Here is a 12440-nt window from a genome sequence, read left to right on the forward strand (position 1 = left end):
GTAATGGTCTTGCTTTGATTTTCCCCATCCTTGCATCTTCCTCTACCTTCATCCTTTCTCCAACCCTCACCTCTCCCTCTCCTCCTTTGTAACCATTCCCTTGTCCTCTCCTGTTCTCTCCACCATAATCCACTACACGATCTCTTTCCTACTCTCCTATTCTCTTTCACCTTCACCAACCATCTGTCCTTTCCCTCCCTCCTCACCCGCCTCCTCCTTTCCACAGGTGGTCAAATAGGGACTTCTCTCTCTGGTGGATCAGAGCAAGCTTAAAACCCTCTAACGTCTTTAATCCCCTGACTCCCCCTAGTCTGCTGTCACTTGTCCCACGTGTGTTGTGCTGATGGCCTGCTTCCCCCTGATACTTGATAGGAACGTCAATCATCAGCACTAGAAGGGATTTCAAACAGAGACTACTCCTTCAAAGGCTTTAGTACACCTTTTAGTCAACATTAAAAGGCTCAGGTGTGGGTATAAGGTTAAGACTAGAACTGAACAATTCGTTTTAGTTCATTCATTTTGCACATACTGTACAGGTAAACACCTGCCACCAGCTCAAGCGATCAAACGAGCACCCCAGTAGAAACAGTTGCAATACGGCTACAATTTTTTTTTTTTTTTAAACATCGTTTTTTTTAAGGGTGAGATGTCATAGAAATCTTGTGAATTGTCATCCTAAGTGCCTTTCTTGTTGTCGTTTTACTGTCTTAGCATAAATGTCAGTCACTCGGCTGAAAGGAAATCAGGGCTGTGTATTGTGTGTGCTGATTCTCTGCTGAAGGGCCTCTGAAGAACATCAAACCCATTCAGAGAAACACTGTAGAAAAGGCCCAGGAGGGATTCATACCATAACATGACCATCATCATAATTCAATTCAATTTTATTTTATATAGCCCTTCGTACATCAGCTAATATCTCGAAGTGCTGTACAGACACCCAGCCTAAAACCCCAAACAGCTAGTAATGCAGGTGTAGAAGCACGGTGGCTAGGAAAAACTCCCTAGAAAGGCCAAAACCTAGGAAGAAACCTAGAGAGGAACCAGGCTATGAGGGGTGGCCAGTCCTCTTCTGGCTGTGCCGGGTGGAGATTATAACAGAACTATGCCAAGATGTTCAAAAATGTTCATAAGTGACAAGCATGGTCAAATAATAATCATGAATCATTTTCAGTTGGCTTTTCATAGCCGATCATCAAGAGTTGAAAAACAACAGGTCTGGGACAGGTGGCGGTTCCATAACCGCAGGCAGAACAGCTGAAACTGGAATAGCAGCAAGGCCAGGCGGACTGGGGACAGCAAGGAGTCACCACGGGCGGCAGTCCCGACGCATGGTCCTAGGGCCCAGGTCCTCCGAGAGAAAGAAAGAGAGAAGGAGAAAATTAGAGAGAGCCAAGATTTTCAAAATGTTCATAAATGACAAGCATGGTCAAATAATAATCAGGAATAAATCTCAGTTGGCTTTTCATAGCCGATCATTAAGAGTTGAAAACAGCAGGTCTGGGACAGGTAGGGGTTGCATAACCGCAGGCAGAACAGTTGAAACTGGAATAGCAGCAAGGCCAGGCGGACTGGGGACAGCAAGGAGTCACCACGGCCGGTAGTCCCGACGTATGGTCCTAGGGCTCAGGTCCTCCGAGAGAAAGAAAGAGAGAAGGAGAAAATTAGAGAGAGCCAAGATTTTCAAAATGTTCATAAATGACAAGCATGGTCAAATAATAATCAGGAATAAATCTCAGTTGGCTTTTCATAGCCGATCATTAAGAGTTGAAAACAGCAGGTCTGGGACAGGTAGGGGTTCCGTAACCGCAGGCAGAACAGTTGAAACTGGAATAGCACCAAGGCCAGGCGGACTGGGGACAGCAAGGTGTCATCATGCCCGGTAGTCCTGACGTATGGTCCTAGGGCTCAGGTTCTCAGAGAGAAAGAGAGAACGAGAGAATTAGAGAGAGCATACTTAAATTCACACAGGACACTGGATAAGACAGGAGAAGTACTCCAGGTAACCAACTGACCCCAGCCCCCCGACACATAAACTACTGCAGCATAAATACTGGAGGCTGAGACAGGAGCGGTCAGGAGACACTGTGGCCCCATCCGAAGAAACCCCCGGACAGGGCCAAACAGGAAGGATATAACCCCACCCACTTTGCCAAAGCACAGCCCCCGCACCACTAGAGGGAAACCTCAACCACCAACTTACAATCCTGAGACAAGGCCGAGTATAGCCCACAAAGGTCTCCACCACAGCACAAACCAAGGGGGGGCGCCAACCCAGACAGGAAGATCACGTCAGTAACTCAACCCACTCAAGTGACGCACCCCTCCTAGGGACGGCATGAAAGAGCACCAGCAAGCCAGTGACTCAGCCCCTGTAACAGGGTTAGAGGCAGAGAATCCCAGTGGAGAGAGGGGAACCGGCCTGGCAGAGACAGCAAGGGCGGTTCGTTGCTCCAGAGCCTTTCCGTTCACCTTCACACTCCTGGGCCAGACTACACTCAATCATATGACCTACTGAAGAGATAAGTCTTCAGTAAAGACTTAAAGGTTGAGACCGAATCTGCGTCTCTCACATGGGTAGGCAGACTGTTCCATAAAAATGGAGATCTATAGGAGAAAGCCCTGCCTCCCGCTGTTTGCTTAGAAATTCTAGGGACAATTAGGAGGCCTGCGTCTTGTGACCGTAGCGTACGTATTGGTATGTACGGCAGGACCAACTCGGAAAGATAGGTAGGAGCAAGCCCATGTAACGCTTTATAGGTTAACAGTAAAACCTTGAAATCAGCCCTTGCCTTAACAGGAAGCCAGTGTAGGGAAGCTAGCACTGGAGTAATATGATCAAATTTCTTGGTTCTAGTCAGGATTCTAGCAGCCGTATTTAGCACTAACTGAAGTTTATTTAGTGCTTTATCCGGGTAGCCGGAAAGTAGAGCATTGCAGTAGTCTAACCTAGAAGTAACAAATGCATGGATTAATTTTTCTGCATCATTTTTGGACAGAAAATTTCTGATTTTTGCAATGTTACGTAGATGGAAAAAAGCTGTCCTTGAAACAGTCTTGATATGTTCGTCAAAAGAGAGATCAGGGTCAAGAGTAACGCCGAGGTCCTTCACAGTTTTATTTGAGACGACTTTACAACCATCAAGATGAATTGTCAGATTTAACAGAAGATCTCTTTGTTTCTTGGGACCTAGAACAAGCATCTCTGTTTTGTCCGAGTTTAAAAGTAGAAAGTTTTCAGCCATCCACTTCCTTATGTCTGAAACACAGGCTTCTAGCGAGGGCAATTTTGGGGCTTCACCATGTTTCATTGAAATGTACAGCTGTGTGTCATCCGCATAGCAGTGAAAGTTAACATTATGTTTTCGAATAACATCCCCAAGAGGTAAAATATATAGTGAAAACAATAGTGGTCCTAAAACGGAACCTTGAGGAACACCGAAATGTACAGTTGATTTGTCAGAGGACAGACCATTCACAGAGACAAACTGATATCTTTCCGACAGGTAAGATCTAAACCAGGCCAGAACTTGTCCGTGTAGACCAATTTGGGTTTCCAGTCTCTCCAAAAGAATGTGGTGATCGATGGTGTCAAAGGCAGCACTAAGGTCTAGTAGCACGAGGACAGATGCAGAGCCTCGGTCTGACGCCATTAAAAGGTCATTTACCACCTTCACAAGTGCAGTCTCAGTGCTATGATGGGGTCTAAAACCAGACTGAAGCATTTCGTATACATTGTTTGTCTTCAGAAAGGCAGTGAGTTGCTGCGCAACAGCTTTTTCTAACATTTTTGAGAGGAATGGAAGATTCGATATAGGCCGATAGTTTTTTATATTTTCCGGGTCAAGGTTTGGCTTTTTCAAGAGAGGCTTTATCACTGCCACTTTTAGTGAGTTTGGTACACATCCGGTGGATAGAGAGCTGTTTATTATGTTCAACATAGGAGGGCCAAGCACAGGAAGCAGCTCCTTCAGCAGTTTAGTAGGAATAGGATCCAGTATGCAGCTTGAAGGTTTAGAGGCCATGATTATTTTCATCATTGTGTCAAGAGATATAGTACTAAAACACTTAAGTGTCTCTCCCGATCCCAGGCCCTCGCAGAGCTGTGCAGATCCAGGACAGCTAAGCCCTGGAGGAATACGCAGATTCAAAGAGGAGTCCGTAATTTGCTTTCTAATGGTCATGATCTTTTCCTCAAAGAAGTTCATGAATTTATTACTGCTGAAGTGAAAGCCATCCTCTCTTGGGGAATGCTGCTTTTTAGTTAGTTTCGCAACAGTATCAAAAAGAAATTTTGGATTGTTCTTATTTTCCTCGATTAAGTTGGAAAAGTAGGATGATCGAGCAGCAGTGAGGGCTCTTCGGTACTGCACGGTACTGTCTTTCCAAGCTAGTCGGAAGACTTCCAGTTTGGTGTGGCGCCATTTCCGTTCCAATTTCCTGGAAGCTTGCTTCAAAGCTCGGGTATTTTCTGTATACCAGGGAGCTAGTTTCTTATGACAAATGTTTTTCGTTTTTAGGGGTGCAACTGCATCTAGGGTATTGCGCAAGGTAAAATTGAGTTCCTCAGTTAGGTGGTTAACTGATTTTTGTCCTCTGACGTCCTTGGGTAGGCAGAAGGAGTCTGGAAGGGCATCAAGGAATTTTTGTGTTGTCTGAGAATTTATAGCACGACTTTTGATGCTCCTTGGTTGGGGTCTGAGCAGATTATTTGTTGCGATTGCAAACGTAATAAAATGGTGGTCCGATAGTCCAGGATTATGTGGAAAAACATTAAGATCTACAACATTTATTCCATGGGACAAAACTAGGTCCAGAGTATGACTGTGGCAGTGAGTAGGTCCAGAGACATGTTGGACAAAACCCACTGAGTCGATGATGGCTCCGAAAGACTTTTGGAGTGGGTCTGTGGACTTCTCCATGTGAATATTAAAATCACCAAAAATTAGAATATGATCTGCTATGACTACAAGGTCTGATAGGAATTCAGGAAACTCAGAGAGGAACGCTGTATATGGCCCAGGAGGCCTGTAAACAGTAGCTATAAAAAGTGAATGAGTAGGCTGCATAGATTTCATGACTAGAAGCTCAAAAGACGAAAACGCCAATTTTTTTTTGGTAAATTGAAATTTGCTATCGTAAATGTTAGCAACACCTCCGCCTTTGCGGGATGCACGGGGGATATGGTCACTAGTGTAACCAGGAGGTGAGGCCTCATTTAACACAGTAAATTCATCAGGCTTAAGCCATGTTTCAGTCAGGCCAATCACATCAAGATTATGATCAGTGATTAGTTCATTGACTATGACTGCCTTTGAAGTGAGGGATCTAACATTAAGTAACCCTATTTTGAGATGTGAGGTATCACGATCTCTTTCAATAATGGCAGGAATGGAGGAGGTCTTTATCCTAATAAGATTGCTAAGGCGAACACCGCCATGTTTAGTTTTGCCCAACCTAGGTCGAGGCACAGACACAGTCTCAATGGGTATGGCTGAGCTGACTACACTGACTGTGCTATTGGCAGACTCCACTAAGCTGGCAGGTTGGCTAACAGCCTGCTGCCTGGCCTGCACCCTATTTCATTGTGGGGCTAGAGGAGTTAGAGCCCTATCTATGTTGGTAGATAAGATGAGAGCACCCCTCCAGCTAGGATGGAGTCCGTCACTCCTCAGCAGGTCAGGCTTGGTCCTGTTTGTGGGTGAGTCCCAGAAAGAGGGCCAATTATCTACAAATTCTATCTTTTGGGAGGGGCAGAAAACAGTTTTCAACCAGCGATTGAGTGCTGAGACTCTGCTGTAGAGCTCGTCACTCCCCCTAACTGGGAGGGGGCCAGAGACAATTACTCGATGCCGACACATCTTTCTAGCTGATTTACACGCTGAAGCTATGTTGCACTTGGTGACCTCTGACTGTTTCATCCTAACATCGTTGGTGCCGACGTGGATAACAATATCTCTATACTCTCTACACTCGCCAGATTTAGCTTTAGCCAGCACCATCTTTAGATTAGCCTTAACATCGGTAGCCCTGCCCCCTGGTAAACAGTGTATGATTGCTGGGTGATTCGCTTTAAGTCTAATACTGCGGGTAATGGAGTCGCCAATGACTAGGGTTTTCAATTTGTCTGTCACGGTTTTCTTCTTGGGATGAAGGAGAGGACCAAAATGCAGCGTAGCCAGTGCTCAACATGTTTAATTAAACAATAACCGTGAACACTTAACAAATAACAAAATAACAAACCGTGAAAACCGAGACAGTCCTATCTGGTGCAGAACAAACACAGAGACAGGAAACAATCACCCACAAAATCCCAACACAAAACAAGCCTCCTATATATGATTCTCAATCAGGGACAACGATTACCAGCTGCCTCTGATTGAGAACCATATTAGGCTGGACACAGAAACAGACAAACTAGACACACAACATAGAATTCCCACCCAGCTCACGTCCTGACCAACACTAAACAAGCAAAACACATAGGAACTCTGGTCAGGACGTTACAGTACCCCCCTCCTGAGGTGCGGACTCCGAACGCACCCCTAAAACTCAAGAGGAGGGTCTGGGTGGGCATCTGTCCGCGGTGGCGGCTCCGGCGGTGGACGAGGACACCACTCCACCACTGTCTTTGTCCCCCTCCTTAGCGTCCTTTGAGTGGCGACCCTCGCCCCCGACCATGGTCCAGGAACCTTCACCAAGGCCCCTCCTAAATATAGACAACTCAGGACAGAGAGGTAGCTTAGGACAGAGAGGCAGCTCCGGACTAGTGGCAGCTCCGGACTGTAGGGCAGCTCCGGACTGTAGGGCAGCTCATGACTGTAGGGCAGCTCATGACTGTAGGGCAGCTCATGACTGTAGGGCAGCTCATGACTGTAGGGCAGCTCATGACTGTAGGGCAGCTCATGACTGTTGGGCAGCACATGACTGTTGGGCAGCTCATGACTGTTGGGCAGCTCATGACTGTAGGGCAGCTCATGACTGGAAGGCAGCTCATGACTGGAAGGCAGCTCATGACTGGAAGGCAGCTCATGACTGGCTGGCGGCTCTGGCAGCTCCTGACTGGCTGGCGGCTCTGGCAGCTCCTGACTGGCTGGCGGCTCTGGCAGCTCCTGACTGGCTGGCGGCTCTGGCAGCTCCTGACTGGCTGGTGGCTCTGGCAGCTCCTGACTGGCTGGCGGCTCTGGCAGCTCCTGACTGGCTGGCGGCTCTGGCAGCTCCTGACTGGCTGGCGGCTCTGGCAGCTCCTGACTGGCTGGCGGCTCTGGCGGCTCCTGACTGGCTGGCGGCTCTGGCGGCTCCTGACTGGCTGGCGGCTCTGGCGGCTCCTGACTGGCTGGCGGCTCTGGCTGCTCCTGACTGGCTGGCGGCTCTGGCGGCTCCTGACTGACGGACGGCTCTAGCGGCTCCTGACTGACGGGCGGCTCTAATGGCTCGGGACAGACGGGCGGCTCTAATGGCGCTGGGCAGACGGATGGCTCAGATGGCGCTGGGCAGACGGATGGCTCAGATGGCGCTGGGCAGACGGATGGCTCAGATGGCGCTGGGCAGACGGATGGCTCAGATGGCGCTGGGCAGACGGATGGCTCAGATGGCGCTGGGCAGACGGATGGCTCAGATGGCGCTGGGCAGACGGATGGCTCAGATGGCGCTGGGCAGATGGATGGCTCAGACGGCGCTGGGCAGACGGATGGCTCAGACGGCGCTGGGCAGACGAGCAGTGCAGGCAGCTCAGACGGCGCTGAGCAGACGAGCAGTGCAGGCAGCGTTGGGCAGGCAGCCAGTTCAGACCACGCTGGGAAGGCAGGCAGTTCAGACTCAGGCTGTGCTGAGCAGGCAAGCAGCGCAGGCGGCGTTGGGCAGACGGCCGACTCTGACCTGCTGAGGCGCACAGTAGGCCTGGTGCGTGGTGCCGGAACTGGAGGGACCGGGCTGGAGACACGCACCACAGGGAGAGTGCGTGGAGGAGGAACAGGGCTCTGGAAACGCACTGGAAGCCTGGTGCGTGGTGTCGGCACTGATGGTACTGGGCTGGGGTGGGAAGGTGGCGCCGGATATACCGGACCGTGAAGGAGGACACGTGCTCTTGAGCACCGAGCCTCCCCAACCTTACCAGGTTGAATGGTCCCCGTAGCCCTGCCAGTGCGGCGAGGTGGAATAACCCGCACTGGGCTATGCAGGCGAACCGGGGACACCACCTGTAAGGCTGGTGCCATGTACGCCGGCCCGAGGAGACGTACTGGAGGCCAGATATGTTGGGCCGGCTTCATGGCACCCGGCTCGATGCCCAACCTAGCCCTACCAGTGCGGCAAGGTGGAATAGCCCGCACTGGGCTAAGCACGCGTACTGGGGACACCGTGCGCTTTACCGCATAACACGGTGTCTGACCAGTACGACGCCCTCTCACTCCACGGTAAGCCCGGGGAGTTGGCTCAGGTATCCAACCCGGCTTCGCCACACTCCCCTTTATCCCCCCCCCCAATAAATTTTTGGGTGAGCCTCTCGGGCTTCCAGCCTCTCTTACGTGCTGCCTCCTCAATCCACCGCTCCTGGGCTGTGGCTGCCTCCTTCTCCTCCCGAGAGCGGCGATTCTCTCCAACCTTTGCCCAGGGTCCTTTCCCGTCTAGGATTTCCTCCCATGTCCATTCCTCTTTTCCCCATTGCTGTTGTTCTTGCCGTCCATTGCTACGCTGCTTGGTCCTTTGTTGGTGGGTGATTCTGTCACGGTTTTCTTCTTGGGATGAAGGAGAGGACCAAAATGCAGCGTAGCCAGTGCTCAACATGTTTAATTAAACAATAACCGTGAACACTTAACAAATAACAAAATAACAAACCGTGAAAACCGAGACAGTCCTATCTGGTGCAGAACAAACACAGAGACAGGAAACAATCACCCACAAAATCCCAACACAAAACAAGCCTCCTATATATGATTCTCAATCAGGGACAACGATTACCAGCTGCCTCTGATTGAGAACCATATTAGGCTGGACACAGAAACAGACAAACTAGACACACAACATAGAATTCCCACCCAGCTCACGTCCTGACCAACACTAAACAAGCAAAACACATAGGAACTCTGGTCAGGACGTTACATTGTCATTGTTACATTGAATCGCATCTCTGCATGTCTGGCAGACATATCAGTGTGGATGACGGATCACCACCTCAAGCTGAACCTTGGCAAGACGGAGCTGCTCTTCCTCCCGGGGAAGGACTGCCCGTTCCATGATCTTGCCATCACGGTTGACAACTCCATTGTGTCCTCCTCCCAGAGCGCTAAGAACCTTGGCGTGATCCTGGACAACACCCTGTCGTTCTCAACCAACATCAAGGCGGTGACCCGTTCCTGTAGGTTCATGCTCTACAACATTCGCAGAGTACGACCTTGCCTCACACAGGAAGCGGCGCAGGTCCTAATCCAGGCACTTGTCATCTCCCGTCTGGATTACTGCAACTCGCTGTTGGCTGGGCTCCCTGCCTGTGCGATTAAACCCCTACAACTCATCCAGAACGCCGCAGCCCGTCTGGTGTTCAACCTTCCCAAGTTCTCTCACGCCACCCCGCTCCTCCGCTCTCTCCACTGGCTTCCAGTTGAAGCTCGCATCCGCTACAAGACCATGGTGCTTGCCTACGGAGCTGTGAGGGGAACGGCACCTCCGTACCTTCAGGCTCTGATCAGGCCCTACACCCAAACAAGGGCACTGCGTTCATCCACCTCTGGCCTGCTCGCCTCCCTACCTCTGAGGAAGTACAGCTCCCGCTCAGCCCAGTCAAAACTGTTCGCTGCTCTGGCACCCCAATGGTGGAACAAACTCCCCCACGACGCCAGGTCAGCGGAATCAATCACCACCTTCCGGAGACACCTGAAACCCCACCTCTTTAAGGAATACCTAGGATAGGATAAAGTAATCCTTCTAACCCCCCCCCCCCCCCCTTAGAGTTAGATGCACTATTGTAAAGTGGTTGTTCCACTGGACATCATAAGGTGAATGCACCAACTTGTAAGTCGCTCTGGATAAGAGCGTCTGCTAAATGACTTAAATGTAAATGTAAAATTGTCAGAGCTAATGGTGGGAGCCTTCGGCGTCTCAGACCCCGTAACGGGAGGAGTAGAGACAAGAGAAGACTCAGACTCAGACTCCGACTCGCTACATAATGGGGAGAACCGGTTGAAAGTTTCTGTCGGCTGAATGAGCGACACCGGTTGAGCATTCCAACAGCATTTCCCTCCAGAAGCCATGAGAAAGTTGTCCGGCTGCGGGGACTGTGCGGGGGGATTTATGCTAAAGTTACTATCTGTACTTACTGGTGGCACAGACGCTGTTTCTTCCTTTCCTACACTGAAATTACCCTTGCCTAATGATTGCGTCTGAAGCTGGGCTTGTAGCACAGCTATTCTCGCCGTAAGGCGATCGTTCTCCTGTATATTATGAGTACAGCGACTGCAATTAGAAGACATCATGTTAATGTTACTACTTAGCTTCGGCTGTTGAAGGTGTTGACGAACCATGTCCAGATAAAGCGTCCGGAGTGAAAAAGTTGAATGAGGGAAAAAAGTTGCGATGGAAAAACTAAAAATATAAACGGTAATTGAAAACAAAAACAAAACAAAAAACGTAAAGTTGTCAGCTAGCAAAGTAAAGTTGGCAGCAAAACGCACAGCAACAAAACGCACAGCAACACGTCTGCAGATTCAACAGGAGTTGAACAACAACATAATTGCTGTTGTCTTTGTTGTAAAAGCACTGGGAGATCTGTATGCACACTGAGAGTGCCCACCGTTTGAAAGCAAAGTAGTTTAGATAAGCGCGCAGCTTTTGTTCGAGTGAATGTCATGTTTAATACTGTTATGCACTGAATGTCTGAATGTTTCTCAGATGTGGAAAAACAGCTCCAATTTAGAGAGAGGGTGGGTGTTGTGTGTGTGTGTGTGTGTGTGTGTGTGTGTGTGTGTGTGTGTGTGTGTGTGTGTGTGTGTGTGTGTGTGTGTGTGTGTGTGTGTGTGTGTGTGTGTGTGTGTGTGTGTGTGTGTGTGTGTGTGTGTGTGACCTTTAATAAATAATTCACTTTACAGGGTTATTTATTCTGTCTGAGATGATTGACTTGGTGAGAAGTGAGATTGACAGGTTAAAAGAAGTCTCTGTCCCCCTCCTCCCCCCTCTCTCTCTCTCGCACTCTTTCTCCTTCATTATTTTCAGTCTGCTATTAGTAGGCTCATATTAGGAAAGCCATTGTGTGAAGATCAAAACTCTCACCAGGGAGCTTTATATTTAATCAGAACGTTTACCACACTATCGGCAGGAACAATGACAAATGGAAGCATTCATTGTAAACACCGTGATTCTCTCCCATCTGAGCAGTGTGTGGTTTTCACTTGACTTCAGTTTACAGCCTAGACTAAAATAATTCCTTATTATACCACCACGGCACTTCACATAAGATATGTAACACTTCCTGGTATGAGTGTGAGGAGAACAATTGGTTTTCCATATCCTGTAAAGTTTGTGAAGGGGGAGAGAAATACAGGAACAGAGAGGGAGATAAAGAGTGCACTATGTAGGGAACAGGGTGCCATTTGGGATGCAGCCAGAGGAGGAGGAGGAGGAGGAGTTACACAGGAGGAACATCAACACAACTAGATGGGCGATGGAAGGCTTAGGAAGAGAACAACTGCCCGAGAGCCTTATATCTAAATATATAAAGATCAGCTTAGCTTCAGAGACAAAACAGCATTGGGATGCTGCTGGTAGACTCCAGCTAGGAGGGCCATTGCAGTGGATTGACTCTGACTGTTCATTTATCCTGAGCACAGCTATGCAGCATTTATGATTGGTAGCGAACTCTTTAGTGAGTGTTTATAGGCCAAGAGCTGGTTGGGGACAGCCTGTCCTCTTTTAACAGATGTTAGGTCAGGTGGTATTTGCAAACAGTCTAAATGTAATGAATTCCTCCAGTGGCAGGCCAGAGCCAGGCTTATTAATGTAATTCCTCTTTAATTAAAGCCAAGGCCTGTCAGGCACTCTGCTGATAGCATAGCCCTCTGTTAGCCTGCCTGCTCATCCCTCTCTATACCCCTCCCTATATCGCCCTCCCTGCTGGCTCTATCTCTCTCTCTCTCTCCCAATCTCTTGTATCCCTCTCTGTGTTTGCCATACCGCATTCTCTTTTTGTCAGCTATTATCTCCCTCACTATGGGCCAGGGCAGTCTGGTGATACTGTATACTCCCTCATTTACTTTTTGTCTGCTCATTCCTCTTTCTCTCCGGTGCTCTCTCTCTCTCTCTCTCTCCCTGGTGCTCTCTCAATAGTTCTATGTTACCCCTCTTTTGGTCCCATTCTCTCCCCTATTTCTTCCCCTCTTTCATCCTTCCCTCTGCCCCACTCTTTATCTCCCTCTCTGTTCCTGTATTTCTCTCCCCCTTCACAAACTTTACAG

At 49.0% G+C, this 12440-nt stretch overlaps 1 long non-coding RNA gene across 1 annotated transcript; it reads right to left on the reverse strand.

The window, feature by feature from the left end:
- Positions 1–865: 865 nt before the first annotated feature.
- On the reverse strand, positions 866–10919 carry LOC139534143 (uncharacterized). The gene is made up of 2 exons (XR_011666915.1): positions 10311–10919; positions 866–1912 (listed from the first exon to the last, which is right to left on the reverse strand). It is a non-coding gene; the product is annotated as an uncharacterized lncRNA (long non-coding RNA).
- Positions 10920–12440: the final 1521 nt, after the last annotated feature.

Source organism: Salvelinus alpinus, chromosome 11 (assembly GCF_045679555.1).
Source record: "Salvelinus alpinus chromosome 11, SLU_Salpinus.1, whole genome shotgun sequence".
Taxonomy (NCBI): Eukaryota; Metazoa; Chordata; class Actinopteri; order Salmoniformes; family Salmonidae; genus Salvelinus; species Salvelinus alpinus.